The sequence below is a fragment of the Elgaria multicarinata genome, chromosome 3 (genome assembly GCF_023053635.1).
Source record: "Elgaria multicarinata webbii isolate HBS135686 ecotype San Diego chromosome 3, rElgMul1.1.pri, whole genome shotgun sequence".
Classification (NCBI taxonomy): Eukaryota; Metazoa; Chordata; class Lepidosauria; order Squamata; family Anguidae; genus Elgaria; species Elgaria multicarinata.
In genome coordinates, this window is record NC_086173.1 from 23,236,112 (window position 1) to 23,251,989 (window position 15,878).

At 38.9% G+C, this 15,878-nt stretch overlaps 1 protein-coding gene across 1 annotated transcript in view; it reads left to right on the plus strand.

The window, feature by feature from the left end:
- Positions 1-372: 372 nt before the first annotated feature.
- The window catches only part of CBX5 (chromobox 5), a 61,311-nt gene continuing 45,805 nt past the window's right edge, over positions 373-15,878 (plus strand). Inside the window, exon 1 of the mRNA XM_063119617.1 lies at positions 373-460. The gene's annotated coding sequence lies outside the window, so the exon portion shown is untranslated. The remainder of the gene's footprint in view (positions 461-15,878) is intronic.

Consider the following 15,878-nt stretch of genomic DNA (forward strand, 5'->3'; position numbering starts at 1 on the left):
GATTGGCTAGCATTGCCGGATACTTTTGGGGGGTTGGCTGGTTTTCTCTTCATTCTAATAGAGGCGGGAATTAAGTTGGCGTTCCTAAACGTTTTGCGTTGGTGATTGGAAGTTTATTCATCCATGAGGTGGTGAAGGCGCGAGCGAGGGTTGAAGGGGTGAAAAAGCCATTTATTATATAAAACTTGCTTCCAGGCAGGTGTACACGGTGAGCCGTGCCATACAACCCGCGCATGCGTCCTAAAGTGTTGCATCTGACGAGAAGGGGGGGAGGAAGGAGAACGGAGAGGTGTGCGCGCGCTTCACGCCAGCGCAGTGAAGCTGGGAAGGGGGGCGGAGGGGTCGGCGCGTGCGCACTGGGAAGCTGTTTTGGCGGGCGTTGCGCAGAAGCGGCGGCTGTGAGGGGGTACAAACCAGGGAGGGGGAAGTTGGTTCCGTACCGAGCCGTTACTTTCCCCAGGTGAGCGATTACGGGAAACAGTCTTCGCCGGTGGCGCGTTACCGAGAGCCTGTGATTCCGAGGGAGGGGGCGTGGTCTCGGCGTGATTGGGGAGTCTGACTGTCTGAGCCGTGAGGTACCGTTGGAAGAGGGGGCGGGGCTTGTGCTGTGGGCGGGGCCCTGGGATATGAGTGACAGCTTGACGGGTCGAAGGGTTGAGGCAGCTGTATGTTGGAAGGCCAGCTTGTGGAGTAACAGGCGTTTTAACCAACGGAAAAGCTGTGGTTAGCTTTTGGGGTGTGTGTGTGTAATTCTGTTTTGACTGACGCACAAGCCAGCCAATGACTGGATTTGCGGCGACTAGCTGCCTGAGTCTGAAGTCTTCAAGCGGGTGGAGGGAACCAGCAGTAGCGCGCACGCAGGGAGTGGAAAGCTTTCCCGCCATGAGTCTCTCTCCCCCCTCCCCCCGCCGCGAGATGTTGCCTTTGCCTATATCTTGTTCTAACCTCGTGTGGTTTTCCCATTCATGGTTTCAAACCCTCTTTTCCTCCAGGCTTTTAAATAAAAACTCGTCCTAGACTCTAGGACTGTGATCCACCTTAAGTCAGTTCACTGACCCTGCATAAAACGCTAGTCTTCGTAGGAGATCCTCACGTGTAAATGGGACTCGTGTGTCTCCGCAGTCGCTTGTACGGGGTGGGTTCCGCCTCGCAAGCTTTGTGCAGCACAACTCCTTCGCAAAATCATTTCCCTGGCCCGTCATGCGACTCTGCTAGTCATACTTCCTGCTGCGTGTGGGTTTCTCAGGCAATTGAGTCGTGCCCACAACTCTGTAGCGGTCATTTCATGGCTGCAAATCTTTACTTCGGTGTCCAAAGCTTTAACGCCCGGGAATCCTGGAACTCCATGAAATCAAACCCTTAATGGCATACATGCTCACCCTGTACTTAGCGCGCAAAGATTTGGGGCTTTTTCATAGAAGGACATAAAGTGGTGTAAAAAACAGCACGTTTGTACTGCTTGCAATATTTGGTCTTGTCTTTTTGTGGTTGCTGCATATTACTTTACTTTGGGTAACCAGTTGGACTGAGACCTGCGTCCAAAATGCAAGTTTTTTTAAAAAAAAAACTTTAGTCGTTGTTTTTATAGCAATTCTATGCGGTATCTTATTACTGTTAGGCATTTTAAAAAGTTCTCACGGAATGAGGCTGCATAGAAATTTGCAGTGGCAGTATTGGTTATGAATGTTCTGAAGTGCATTGTAGTATTCATGTGTCATTGGATCTGTAATCTTACACAGTCAAACTTTTACGATTGGGTACTTTGTTTTTTTTCTTTTAATTAAAAAATGCACCATGTTTTTGTGTAACTGATCAGTGCCTAGATGTACTTAATAAACACTAAAATAGGAGAGTGAAGTTTCCATATGACTTCCTTTTATGCTCATGCTTGGATTATTTTGTAGTATGCCAAGAGGTTTTTTTTTTTACTGTACATAAAAATGGTGAAAGAAGGGGAATACCATTTCAAATATATATGCAGATTTCTAAAATACTCTTTATGTAGACCAATCCAGAGATCTGGAATACCTGCAGATATAATGATGCAAATGTTTGGGATTCCTGTCGACAAGCGTTGAAAGTGGTTCAGATACCTGAGTTTTAGCCTCACCTGTTTGTATAAAGGATGTTGTCCTATAATGAAAGAGAATGACAATCTTGTTGCTGATAAGAGTACCTAAGGTTATGATATTCCTGCATGCAGAAGGGCTATTGGTTTGAGAACAACCTCTTCCATTCTCCTGCTGCTGGATGGAGAAGAGAGCAAAGAAGATCAGGCTTGGTCACGTCATACTAGTGTTGAGCTTGCCTAAAGCCCATTAACGATGACATGTGCCTCATTGCATGTGTGGGTTCTGAGCTTACCCAATTGAAGCACATGTGTAGAATTCCAAAAGATAGTGGGGATAGTGCTTGAATTGATCATTGGCTCTCTGGCACGGATAGGTTGGAGCTAGTTTAAATGAGATGCTGGGTGCCAGAAAACACTTAATGGGCATAGGTATCATGTTCTTATACATGTCTGCAATATATAGTACAGATGGTATACAATCTGTAGGGGTATATAGGGGTAACCTGGGTTATGTGAAACCCTGCATACAGAAGCCAGTTTTACATACCCAACATCTTGTTTAAATCAGCTTGAAGAAGAAATACTGGAAAGAGAATGGTGGACTTCAAAGGAGCTGTATACCTGCCATAAGCCTGGCAGGTAAGCAATAACCTGAATGTCAGCAATTTAGTGGTGGCTTGGCTAGAGGGGTGGAGTATCAGGGCCTGAAGAGAAGTTGACTGGATGGTTTGGTCAAGCATCCCATGTGCTTTTTGCATTGCAGAATTATTTCTTCTTAGAGATACAAGATTTTTATTTGCTTCTCACTGGACACATGTAAGAATACTAAGCAAGCTCACTTTTTGGCTAAAGTTAGGAAATCTATGCATACTTATTGAGAAGAAAATCACATTGAATAAAGTGGGAGTTACTTTCCTCTTTGGAATTTTAGATTGGGTTGTAGGTCTTCATAATGTCCCATCCACGATGGGTAGTAATTACTGGATAGAATAATTTATAACTTAAAAATGAATACATTGTGGGATTTAAATAATTGGGATGGCATAAATAGGAGTATAAAAGTCCATCTGTATGGGTTCTGTGACCGATCATGATGTAATGCAACGTGGCATCTCCTGGATGCTTGCACTTCTAATGAGTTTGCTAGTTCCTGGGTCCAGGAGGGAGCCCACAATAATAAATACAATACATGATTTATTGTTAAGCCAAGATGTCTACCTTATCAAGCCAGAATGTAAATGAGATGTTTGTTGGTGCATACAGCCTATTAGTTCCTGCTTTTCTCCTCTCTTCATGTGAGTGGGTAAACACAGCAAGTATGGGGGAGGCTAGCATGACCTCTGAACCCAGGATTATGGTTTCTCTTATCAAACAAACCAAGATTGTAAACCAACAACAAACACTTGATTTCAAGCTGGTTTACAATCCTGTGTTATTTGAATGCAATAAACCATAATCCCTGGTTTGGAAATCACCCTGAGCTCTCTTCTGCCTGATTTATTTGCCTGTTCACAGGAAGAGCAAAGTGAGAGTGAATGAACTGCATACTTAACACAGAGTTCATTCATAAACTAAGATTACTGGATTACAGTGATGTGCAGATGAGGCCATTGCGTTTTTTTACAATGCTTCACATATTTTACATATTTTCTCTCATGGCTTACTTTCATTTTAAAAACATCTTTAATTTATTTGATAAATAGTCATGATTCGGTGTAGACTTTAAGACATTCTTATTAAATTCAGATTTTCTTTTAAGTCAGGTTATTTAAAAGAGACTTTGAAATTAATAACATTAATTTGCAATTTTAAAAATCAGTTTTTTTAATTCAGTTTATCTTTGATGCAACTGTGAACAATTTCCTCTCCCCAAATTATTAGAAATGATTGGGTGGGTGCTGTCATTTTTTACTGGACATCCTGATGATCAGCAACTCCACCTTTATCCAACCCCCACCCCACAAATATGGAATTTTTTTTTAGATTTTGTTTTTGTGTGTCTCTTAACAGTAAAGACTTAATGAACATCAAGCTGAACACGTAATATTTTACTTGTTAATCTTTCCTTGTTTTGTTTTCCTTCTGTGCTTCTTAATTTTGGAGGGAATTTATTTTTAACATTTATCAGTTGCAAGTATATATTTTTAAAAGTCAGTAAAATTATTGGATAACTTATAGTAACAAAACAGTTGTAGAACTTAAATATTCAAAGTTCTTAGGAATTTTCCATGTAATTTTTAAAGTTGCAGCTTGGGCAGGCTGTTCCAAAGCTGCTGTACCTTCTTTTAGTAAGTTCTAGTCTGGGTGCAACAAACTGAGCTTTGGAAAAGAAAGGCATCTAGAGCAGTAAGTCCTCAGCAGATCCTAAAACAGTTTTAAGGCTTTGGATTGGGTATGTTTCTTCCTTCAACATAAAGAAACTGTCTAGATCTAGAGACAGTGAGGACTTCAGCAACTTCTTTTACTACTTTACCAATATCAAAGTAAAAACATGTACAGGATAGTATGAATTAATGCATCAGACATGTAAATTGTTATTTCCACGTTTACTGTTTTATTTATTTTATTTAATGGCTTTATGTATTGCTGGGTATATTTAAAAATATTTCTAAGTAGTTAGAGATAAAATAAATGAAAGCTGGTGCTAGGAGAGGAACTGACCCTCACTGTTCTTTTAAAGAGAACAGAGGCAATTTATACACGTATGGGCCGTTCATAACTGACACTGTATGTGGGTGTATTCTGTTATTGAATATCTGGATCTGAATACAAAGTGTGAAAAAATGCTCATGATGATGATGATAATAGTAATATTTATTTCTTACCCGCCTTTCCCTTTGGATTGAGGCGGAGAACAACATTAGTACTAGGAACAGGAAGGGTCTCCAGAACTAAATAGATTGATTGTGCTTCGCTGTTTCTCTCTGTTTGCTTAATAGGATTGTTGTGAACATGATCAAATGTTTTCCTACAACATAGACTTTATTAATGATTTTTTCCATGCACAATAAAATAGAAGCCAATTATATTAGAACAGACAAATTGGCAACTATCATTTAGCCTTGTATTTTCTTTTATAATGTAACTTCTATCTAGTTACTGTATATTGTCTTCCCCAGCATGCTGTCTGAGCACTTCCTGAACAAACAAGCAGATTTGCTTATTAACTGTCCAGATGTAACTTGAAATATGTAACAAAACATCTGCATTCCTGATTTGCTGTACTAATAAACCCTTTTCATATCCTAAACCAGGAGAATTTCAGTAATTTAATTGGCTGAATTGCAAATAACTAGCAATATTTCTATTTAAATTACTGTGGCTGTCAAAATAATGAGTAAATGTTTAAGAACTTAAGTTCTTTCCTGTTTTGCAATCTTGCTTTTAAGTTGAATGTTTAAATCTTGTATGAGTCTTGAACATCTGTGTTCTTTCTCAGCAAGATGGCTGCTGCTGGTTTGAGGATCAGAAATGGCCACTGTTGAATATTATTTGTAGTTCAATGACTGCCTGGTAAGGGCTGTGAGAACACTGAAGTTAAGCTGTGTGTATTGTTTTGAGATGGAAGGATTTGTATTTGTGCTTTTCCAAAAGGCAAGATAAATTGCTTCCGAACATTCCAGGACAGATAAATCATGCGAGAAAAACCTAGAAGACAACTGTACAGAAGAATACATCCTTTATTCCTGAGGCATTTCAAAGGTGACTTTTGATGAGATATAAACTGCATACACTTGAAATGAACAAAGATAAAATCATTATATGCAGATGCATTAAAAATCAACACCATATTATTCCATACATCTGTAGATGTCTGAGGATGCATCTATCTGGTAAAAAGACTCTTAGCATTTATTTTACTTATTTCAAGTTTCTTCCCTTTTCTCCTGAAGAGAACCTTGAAACAGTTATGAAAACATGCCAGCCTACTGCTCTGTTGGTGCAGTAAGAGGTATCAGAATCATTTCTGGATTCTTGGTATTAAAAAATATTTTTTAAAAAATAAAAAATCAGCATAGCTGTACTTGGAATATGAATCGGAAATGCTTGACGTATTGTGTTTGTCTCGTTTTTCAACAACCCCCCCTAATAGATTCTAAGAATAGCTCTGTCAAAACACCTTTGAAACTCAAGGTGTTCCTGCCTTAAGTCTGAATTGATCTGAAGAAAAATTATAAATCAGTCTGGACAATCCAAATAGTTCTGCTAAAACAATTCCTTGTTAACTCCCTCCATCCCCCCATTTAAAATATTGAGGTGTAATATAATGGCCTGGATCCAAACACCACTGCACAAGTAGAGAGCACTTCTGCTTGTCAGGAAAGAGGTTTGCCTTTTTTGGATTTCATTTCCAACTGTAGCCTTGCATGCTACATTGAATCCCACTCAGAAGTAGCTTGGGGGTGGGGGTGTCAATGGTTGCAAAAAAAAGTCTTGATATATGCATGAAACCTCTTTGGATTGTGTTCGATATTGAACTCAAATCCAAAAATGTTACCTTCAAAGAAAGTATCATAAAAACATTAATAGTTAGAAAGTACACATAGACCGTTTCTCATGTAATGGTGGCAAATTATGGGTTAATTAATCCAAGATTTGCCACAGCATGTGCTGGCATGTTCCACAGCCCTTTTGAATATTCAGCCCCTGATCAGGGGTTGCTATATGACAGCTGAAGCTGGACACTATAGGATAATTGTGGGTTAAAGAACCTATAGTTAACCTACAATCAGTAGTTAACTGTGGGTTCCTTAACCTATGATTAACCTATATTGTCCAGGTTCAGATGTCATCTAGCAGCCCCTGATCAGGGGTTGAATATTTAAAAAGGTTGCCTGACTTGGGTTAATTAACCCATGATTTGCTGCCATTACATGCAAACAGCCCCACCATGGTATGATAACCAACAAAGTTATTTTCAAAGTTATCAAGCATGTGATTTGATACACTAGTACCACACCAGAGTACAAAAAATTCCCTTGAATGTCAATGTAACATAAATTGTATATTGTATCAGAAATATCCATAGCAAAATTAATGGTTTTTTTGTGTTTGAGTGTTCTCCTGCCCCATATATCCCCACCCTCCCAATCCTGCCTCAGGTGTTCCTTGTATTTTGTGGGCAATTGGGAAATATTATTTTAAATGTTGATGTTGAAAACTAGCCATGGTAGGGTGCAGTTTTCTATCGGATTCTTAGGCATATGGAATGGCTGCTTTTAGATGAGCAGCAAAAGCATTTTTATTAAGTCTTGCTTTTTTATGGTTTTTAATTTGAGATCTTCAACTCAAATTAAAGTTTTCAACTCTGATCTTCTTGGTTTTAATATTCTGCTTTAATTCTGTCATGGTATTTTGTTTTATTTTTTGGAATTAACATGGGGGACTCTTGTTAGGGGCATAAGGTGATTTTTTTAAATAAATAAATAAAATTAAAAATGTTAAGTGAACATGCTGCCTCCCATCTGCTTGCTGCTTCTGCATTGCATCTGCTTTCATCAACAGCCCAGAAACTATTGTTGTTACGATTCTTATTATTTAATAGATTTATATACCACTGAACATATTTAAAATATCTCTAAGCAGTTCACAAGAAAATCAAAATACATAAAAATACATTGTAATATAAAATACAATTAAAATACCTAACAATGCTATAGCATTTATATAAAATGTTAATAAAAACATTAAAATCAATTCAAACCAACACAACACCATAATTACAAACAGACAGAGGGAAGGCTTGCGTAAAGAAATGGGCCGTTAATTGGCGTCTAAAGCATGATACAGTTGGCACCTCCCCATTGTTCGTGGGGACATCATTCCATAAATGGGGTGCCACCACAGAGAAGTCCTGCTTCCTGGTTTCTGCACACCGTGGTGTGCAGAAGGCTTCCACTGATTATCTTCATGCTTGCACAGGTCTATGTTGGGGAAGGCGATCTCTTGGTTTGTTTGATGTAATCTACGAACATGGAACTCTGTATTGTTGAGGGACTAATAACCCAGAATTTTAATCCAACACAAACCATAGGAGCAGTCCTCTCTGACAAATATGAGGATCCTGTGATATATGAGCACCATCTACTGGATATTGGAAGAAGTAGCAGGAATAAAGTTTTGAGCCATAAAAATCCAGGCCTTAGTACCTGAAGTAACAGCACCGGAGTCTTCCATGAAGGGACTGTGTGCACCACTAAAACCTCACTGTACCCAGACTTTCAAAGACTACAATAATTGATAAGATGCATTCTCTTTGAAACAATTAGCCTATTTGAATGTAATGGTGTAATTAACATAATTAACCCAGGAATTGCAGGGATGTGAACTGTGCCCGAGCCACTAACTGTTTCCATTAACAACCCTTGAAAGTAGCATTTGACGCTTGAACAGGAGCATTTGAGGTTGTTTATGTGTTAAACACTACCAAGTTAACCGAAGAACAAGCCTCACTGCAGTTCATGGGTTTACTGCCGGCTGCTGCTCTTAAAATAGTTATACCTTAGAGAATGAGCGATATCTTAGTGTAATTGCTGGAATTTGTGGGCATGTTTCCTAGCCTTTTTTATTTTTCATCATAACACAAAGGATGGTCTAAGATAGAATACACCTTGAATTGAGTCTGGAAAGCAATTGGCAACTGGTGTGGGTCTTGCAGTGTTGGTGCATGACCTTGATACTGTGCACTGGTTAGCAGCCTAGGTGCTACATTTTGCACAGATTGAAGGTTCTGGACATTCTTCAAGGGTAGACCCATGTAGAGCGCATTGCAGTAGTCTTAACGTCTGTAGTAGTTCAGACATTTACCATTTACTGCTTTATGGTAAAATGTAATACTGTGTTTTACTAATTTTGTATCCTATCTTTCTACCCTACACTCAGAGGGGTGTTCATTATTTATTCATTACATTTCTATACCACCCTATAGCCGAGGCTCTCTGGACGGTTTACAAAAGATTAAAATCATGTACATGAGTATCTCCTTTCATCCTCAGAAAATCTCTTTGAAGTTAAAAAGATAGTGTTTGGTCCAAGGTCACCCAGTCAGCTTCATGGCTGAGGGAATTTGAACCTTGCTCATCTCAGTTCAGTATTCATCCCTTATGCCACATGAGGTCTGTTGTGGTCTACAGAAGTTTACTGAAGTCTAATGGGACCTTCAGCACCTTTTGATGGAATTTAGGGAGGAACTGGCAAAACTGATTTCTTTGTGTTATAACTAAACCTATTTGTTGTTTTGATTGTATCCAATGTGGAATCATGCACTGTTTAATAGGATATGGATTAGGAGGAAGTGCTTCAGTATCATCCCTGAAATAGCAAAGTTCATATTTTAGATGTGGAATAATTCCTCAGTTTCCATGCATCCAAAGCTGGGAAGCATATCAAGGCATAATGAGTGCTTTCTAAACCAGAAAAAAGGCTACAGTTATCCCTGGTTCAATTACGAACTTCAAAACACATCTGCGAGTGAGTATTAAAATACTATCCTGATGTATTTGTATATATCAAGCTTTTAAAAAATACACACCAAACTTTGTACATTTTTTAATTAATAATCTTATATTTTAATTATGCTTTAGGGGTTCCATGTCAATAAAGTACCAGTATGAAGATTACAAAGCAATGTGAATGCCACCCTGGAAGTCAGGTAACCCAAACTTGGGAATAAAGAAAACTTATTGTGTCTTGAGTCTTCAGCAACATCACTAGATGCCAAAATAAATGGAGTGTATTCTAAAGAGACTGCTGTTTCACAAAAATTGACTTATTTGTAACAATGTATCATTCATGGAACACATCCATTGGAAACTGTTGAAACAGCCATAATTATTGACATACAGTTGAAAAATATGTATTTAATCTTAAAGTGTTTTAAAAATAAATAAAAACATAATTATTGTAGCTCTCCTTATGATTTGAGGCTTGGTTTGTGTTTAGACAGAATGCATGTTAAGACAGAAAAAACTCACTACAATTCCAGAATTCCCCAGCCATATTTTTCTGTCTAAACCTGTATTCTTGCACCCTTAAAACACTTTCTCCTTGTCCAACATAGGGCAAAGTTGTACAGAAGCAAGCTTTTTGTGTTGGTCTAACTGGACCAGTTAGCAAGGATGTCTGTCCTCTTACCTAACTTTTCTATTGCTGGGCCATATCTGCATGTGAATTTCCACAGGTCTGTCTGTTCCTGCACAGATGTATGTTCAATCTGCTTGATGACCTGTCATCCTACCTCCTGACCTTTTCCCACTGAGTGCCACCTGGAACATGGGGAAGAGTAGAGTGAAACATTTCCATAAATATGATCCAGAGTTATGTCTTGCTTCCTTGGCACTACACCATAGTTATTTAAATATGTAAAAAAAAATATCCCCAGTCAGATATTCAGAAGACATACGTGAAACTGAAGTCTTTTTGTGAACCTATGGCCAATACTTTTTAATATTTTTAGGTTTTAATAAATGCTGAAATTATCTCTAGATGAATGCTAACCAGGCACATTGACGAAAATGGCTCTAGTGAATGTCCCAAGAATCATAGGATATTGTGAAGTTCCCCGCCTGAGGCTGTAGACTCTCCTATAACCTTGGAAGGGGAAATCTGAACCAGGATATTCCCCACCCCACCATTCCTGCCCCTTGCAGCTGCTGTGAGAGCACCATGGTGTCTTCCTCCATCAAGGTCTGAAGCTCTGACCTGGGATGAAGATGCAAATGAGAAGTCAGGGAGGGGAGGCACTAAGGACCTTCAGGGTCCTAAAGTCTCCCAGTTCCTCCACCCACGATTTTATTGGAAGGAGGATGGAGAGGCGAAGATCTAAAGACATCACAAACTTCTTTTCAGTAGCTAATGACTTTTAGGCATTTTTTTTTTGTGCATATTAATATTAGAACTTCTACAGCTACGGCACCTGAAGTGTAGACACTGCTGGTGAAAGCTATACTGTAATTGTTAGCAGTGAATGAAATTATTCATTTTATGAATTGAGTTCTTAGGTCAGTGAAGCAGTATTTGCATCCTCACATCCTGCATCGAAACCGAGTTAGCTGCTACATGACTGTGAACAAGAAGCAGACCACTTTCAGAAAATCATGTTGCTGCCATGTTGGCCCGTCAAGATGATAAACAAGTCTTCTGTTGAAAATAGCTTACATTTTGAGAGTCACCAGTTTCGCTAAGTTTTAAAGTTTTGAGTCCAGCAACAGCCACCAAAGAGTAGAGAGGTTATATGACAAACAACAAAGTCTTGAAATTCTGAAAAGATACTTGGGAGCCGAGAAGGTTTTTCAGCCTGAATAACACTATTTTATGCTCATCTACACCAGTTGCAATGTTATTTCACCTGGCACTGTAACTAACCAGTCAATGAGATGAAAGATGTATAAACTCAAGGATTCTCACAAAATGAGACTTCCCTGCTCCCTCCTCCCCACTTTAGCCTCTGTGTCTCCCAAAAAGCTAATCCTGAGGACATAAGACTGGTGTAGGGTGCAATGGGAGGGGTGAATTCGCTGAAATCATTGTGTGAATGTCTTTGCTCTTATTTGGATCCACCCTTTAAATTGTCCCATAAACTGTTAGTTCCTACATTTTAAAAATAATAATAAGCATGCCTTATTTTTGTTCCTTTCAAGTTCTTGTCAAACTATAGATCTAAAGTACATTTTAAATTACATGTATATAAGTTTTCTCAGCATTAATAAAATATGTTGTTGAACGTAACTGTGTATTCAGTATTTTATTTTGGAAATACATTATTGACTCTTAGGGCTTGGTCTGAAGGTGCCTGATTTAGCGATCTGATTTAGCGATTCTGGCCAGATGATCACATTCACATCACATAATGAAGATTTAATATTTCTGTATTTTTTTATTTTTTTATTTTACATTTTTATACCTCCCAATAGCCGAAGCTCTCTGGGCGGTTCACAAAAATATTTTCTTAGAAATGGTATTTGAAATGCTTCTCGTTGAAAGTAGAGCTTTGGCTATTGGATAGTATAGAAATGCAATAAATAAATAAATATATTTGAAATAGAGATTAATGGAGATTGTCATAGTAAACCTCATAAAGTCTGTAATGAAATTCTCTGGCTTCACCGAAGTTTAAAATTAAATCCTTTATGATGATGATGATGATAATAATAATAACAATAATAATAATATTTGTGCATACTGTGGCAAGGCACAAATGCTGGAGACTTTTTTCCTGTAGCAGAAGTAAAGCCTTCTCTTATTGTCCTATGCCAGTATATGTAAATTAATTACATGTTGCTTATATGTAGTTAAACATGTTTGGTGTTCTACAAGCTTTTAATACATATGAACACATATAGGAACACTGTGTATCCACCCCATGCACTTTAATCTATTTTCTCATATGCAAACCTGGCTCATCTCCCTTACATAGATCCCTGTGCCAATTCTTTCTCTAGATTGACGTGGTTAACATCTATTACAGAACTAAATAAGATCATTTGCACAGTAAAGAATTCATATGACTGAACATCCTCCAGAGTGGCGTGCTCTCTGCTACCAACAATATACTTTTGTGGCTTATGTAGGACAAACAAAAAAAGTTTCTTTATGCAATCATTTCTAGTGACCAATTTGTATCTATTCATTTTCTTATTACGCAAAAACAAGTGGATGAACGTTTCAATCTCCTATTTCTGACCTCGGGGGTGGGGGGTGGGTGGAAAGATCTGGAGGGCAGATAAAGTGAAATGCTGACACTTCTGGTGGCTTGAATCATGGTCTAAATTGATGAAGCAACTTCAAATAGTCATATCTCACACGTGGTGTCATAGAAATTGAGAGCTAGCTTATCCTTGCGTCTGGTATGCTTTGACTTCTTAAATCTTATTTTTCCAGGCAGTACTTCTCCCCGGCAACTGGACTTCTCTCTGTGTGTGTGTGTGTGTGTGTGTGTGTGTGTGTGTTTCTATATGTGATACACACAATGACCTGGTTTGCACATAATGGCAATTCAAGTTTTGTTTAACCCATGAATTGTTGGGGTCATGTGGGAGTCAGTGAGTGCGCTGCCTCCTGCCCACTCACCATTTCCGCTTTGCATCCGATTTCTCACTCGAGACATTATTTATTTATTTAACTGCTCCCCATTGAAAAATTTCGGAACGGTGTACAAGATAAAATGAAAATAAAAACAGAATAAAAAAGTTAAAACAAAATTTAAAAGAAGCAAAAACAGAGATTCAGGCTGCATATTAAGGAAAGGTGTTTTCAGGAGGCGCCGAAAGGAGTACAGTGTTGGAGCCTGCCTGACCTCCAGAGACAGGGAATTCCACAGGAGGGGGGCCACCACGCTGAAGGCTCTTCCCCTGGTGGATTCCAATCAGAGGATGGATCTGTGTGGAACCACCAGGAGCAGGCCTTCGGATGACCTCAGTGACCAGGCAGGTTGGTAAGGGAGAAGGCGCTCTCTCAGGTATCATGTCAATCAATGTCTCTACAAAATCTATATTTCAAGGTTCTTGTTAATATAAAATGGGATAATACCATAAGACCATGAAGTGTAATTAGCTTTTTTTTAAACCCTTACACACACACTCTCGTAAAAACATAAGAGTCATGCTGGATCAGAACAAGGGTCCATTTATCCAGCATTTTGTTCACTCAGTGGCCAAACAGATATCCATGGGACACGAGTGCAACAGCATCCCCTGCCCTGCCCTGCTCATGTTCCCCAGCAACTAGTGTACATAGTCATACTGCTTCCAATACTGGGGATAGCCATCAGGGCTAGTAATCATTGATAGCCTTACCCTCTATGAATTTGTCCAATCCCCTTTTGAAGCCATCCAAATTGGTGACCATCACTACATCTGGTGAAAGTTAATCCCATTCTCGTCCAGATGAGAATTCTATCCTCCTCCCTTAGCATTGAGATAACCTCCCATTCATGTTCAAGCTGTTCTTCCAGCAGCAAGTGAAGTTCTCCAGGCTTTTGCAAGAGATCTCTGTTCTACAGCTGGGAAGCTACAGCACACCTGATGAAAACAGAAGCGCCTGTGCAAAGCTCCTGCTGCTAGAGAACATTGAATGGATCTGTTGGGGCAAAAGGACTGTTCCTTCTTAGCAGCTCCTGCTTTTTTAATTTACAGAGGGTAGCTGTGTGACTCTATGGTAGTATTGCAGTGTTATGAGTTTGCATACTGTGTATTTGGTGGTGATGGGAAGTATTCTAAACAATTCTTGCACATGCAGTATATGTATTGTATATAAAACTTCAAAATATTTCATGCATCTGATGAAGCAGGTTGTTGTCTGCAAAAGCCTATGCCAGAATAAATTTGTAGCTTTTAAAGTGCCACAAGACTTTTAGCTGTTTTTGCTTTATGAACAATGGCTTCAAGTTCTTCAGAAACAATATAGTAAATGGGAATGTAAATCTTTCTGTGTATTTGTTTGTTTGTTTGTTTAGGATAAGCTTGGATTTCATATAACAGTAATAAGAATATATTTTTAAAAAGAATGCTATGAAAGAAATATGGTGCAACATTGGTTTATTGTGGCATGATCTTAAGTAGGCAACGCAATATCATATCAAATGCATATGGAAAAATGGAGAAGGATGTGGTAGGATGTGTGCATTGGTTGAGGCAAAGGAAGAATAAACCAAGGTAAGAAAAGATGATTGCATAAGTATTGCACTGAGTGGTGATGTTGCTGCTCCTAAATGTTGTTTGTGGTCGTGGGTGCAAACAGATTCCTGTAGGTAGAGCCATCCTGTTTTCTGCTATCAGACAACACTACACTAAATTTTAAAAGTATGTATGTGTGGTGAAGCCAATTTCATTTATTACATTTCCATACCGCCAAATAGCTGAAGCTCTCTGGGCAGTTTGCAAAGATTAACACCTTTAAAATATAATATCTAGTATAGAACTCATAAAAACATATAAACAGACAGTACATGCACGCGCACACACCCCATACACCTTTAAGCTATCAACAATAAAAAAGTATTGTTCTTCTTTGTGGTCTCCATGCATCACACATATGGGCTCTGCGCCTGCGCTGAGCTCGTTTCGGGGAAACTTCTAAAGCCGAGACAGTACATGCACATGTGCAGACACACACAGACACATCTATACACCTTTAAGCCATCAACAATAAAAATATTGTTTTCATTATCATATGCTGCCAAATGCCTGCAAGTAGAGGAAGGTCTTAATTTGATGCTAAGAAGAGAATATTGGCATCAGGTGGACTTCAGAGAGATAGTTCCATAATTAGGGGGCCACCACCAAGAAGGCTCTCTCCATTGCTGTGACCTTCTGAGCTTCTGTTGGAGGAGGGTTGTACATGATGAGGGCTGTTTTAGTGGCGTGGGTGGTTAACCACACCAAAAATCCATCTTCACCTGGTGTGGATAACTTAAACTATGGTGCTCACCCACTATGGCTTGAATATTAAAAATGGTCACTGGCACATGCTGAACCCACTGTAGCTTAAATAAGACACTGGGTAGATTGCCATTCAAATTCAGTCCTGAGGGGGGTTGCTACTGTCCCTAGGCAGAGATTATGTCTCTTTAGATGTCTCCCGTGGGGAAAATGAGCACTTGAAAAGTGATTGAGAGCTCCCTCCCTTCCTGTTGACCAGCTAACATCCACTATATATGCTAAATTGGGATCATCCTTGCATTTTTCACATTGCCTAAACTGTCATCATTATTTTTAAATATGTACTGGGTTGGTAATTTTCTGTAGATTTCAAAACCTGTTTTGTGGTTAGTAACTTTTTTATTTGTTAAATCAAAACTGCATTTTTTAAA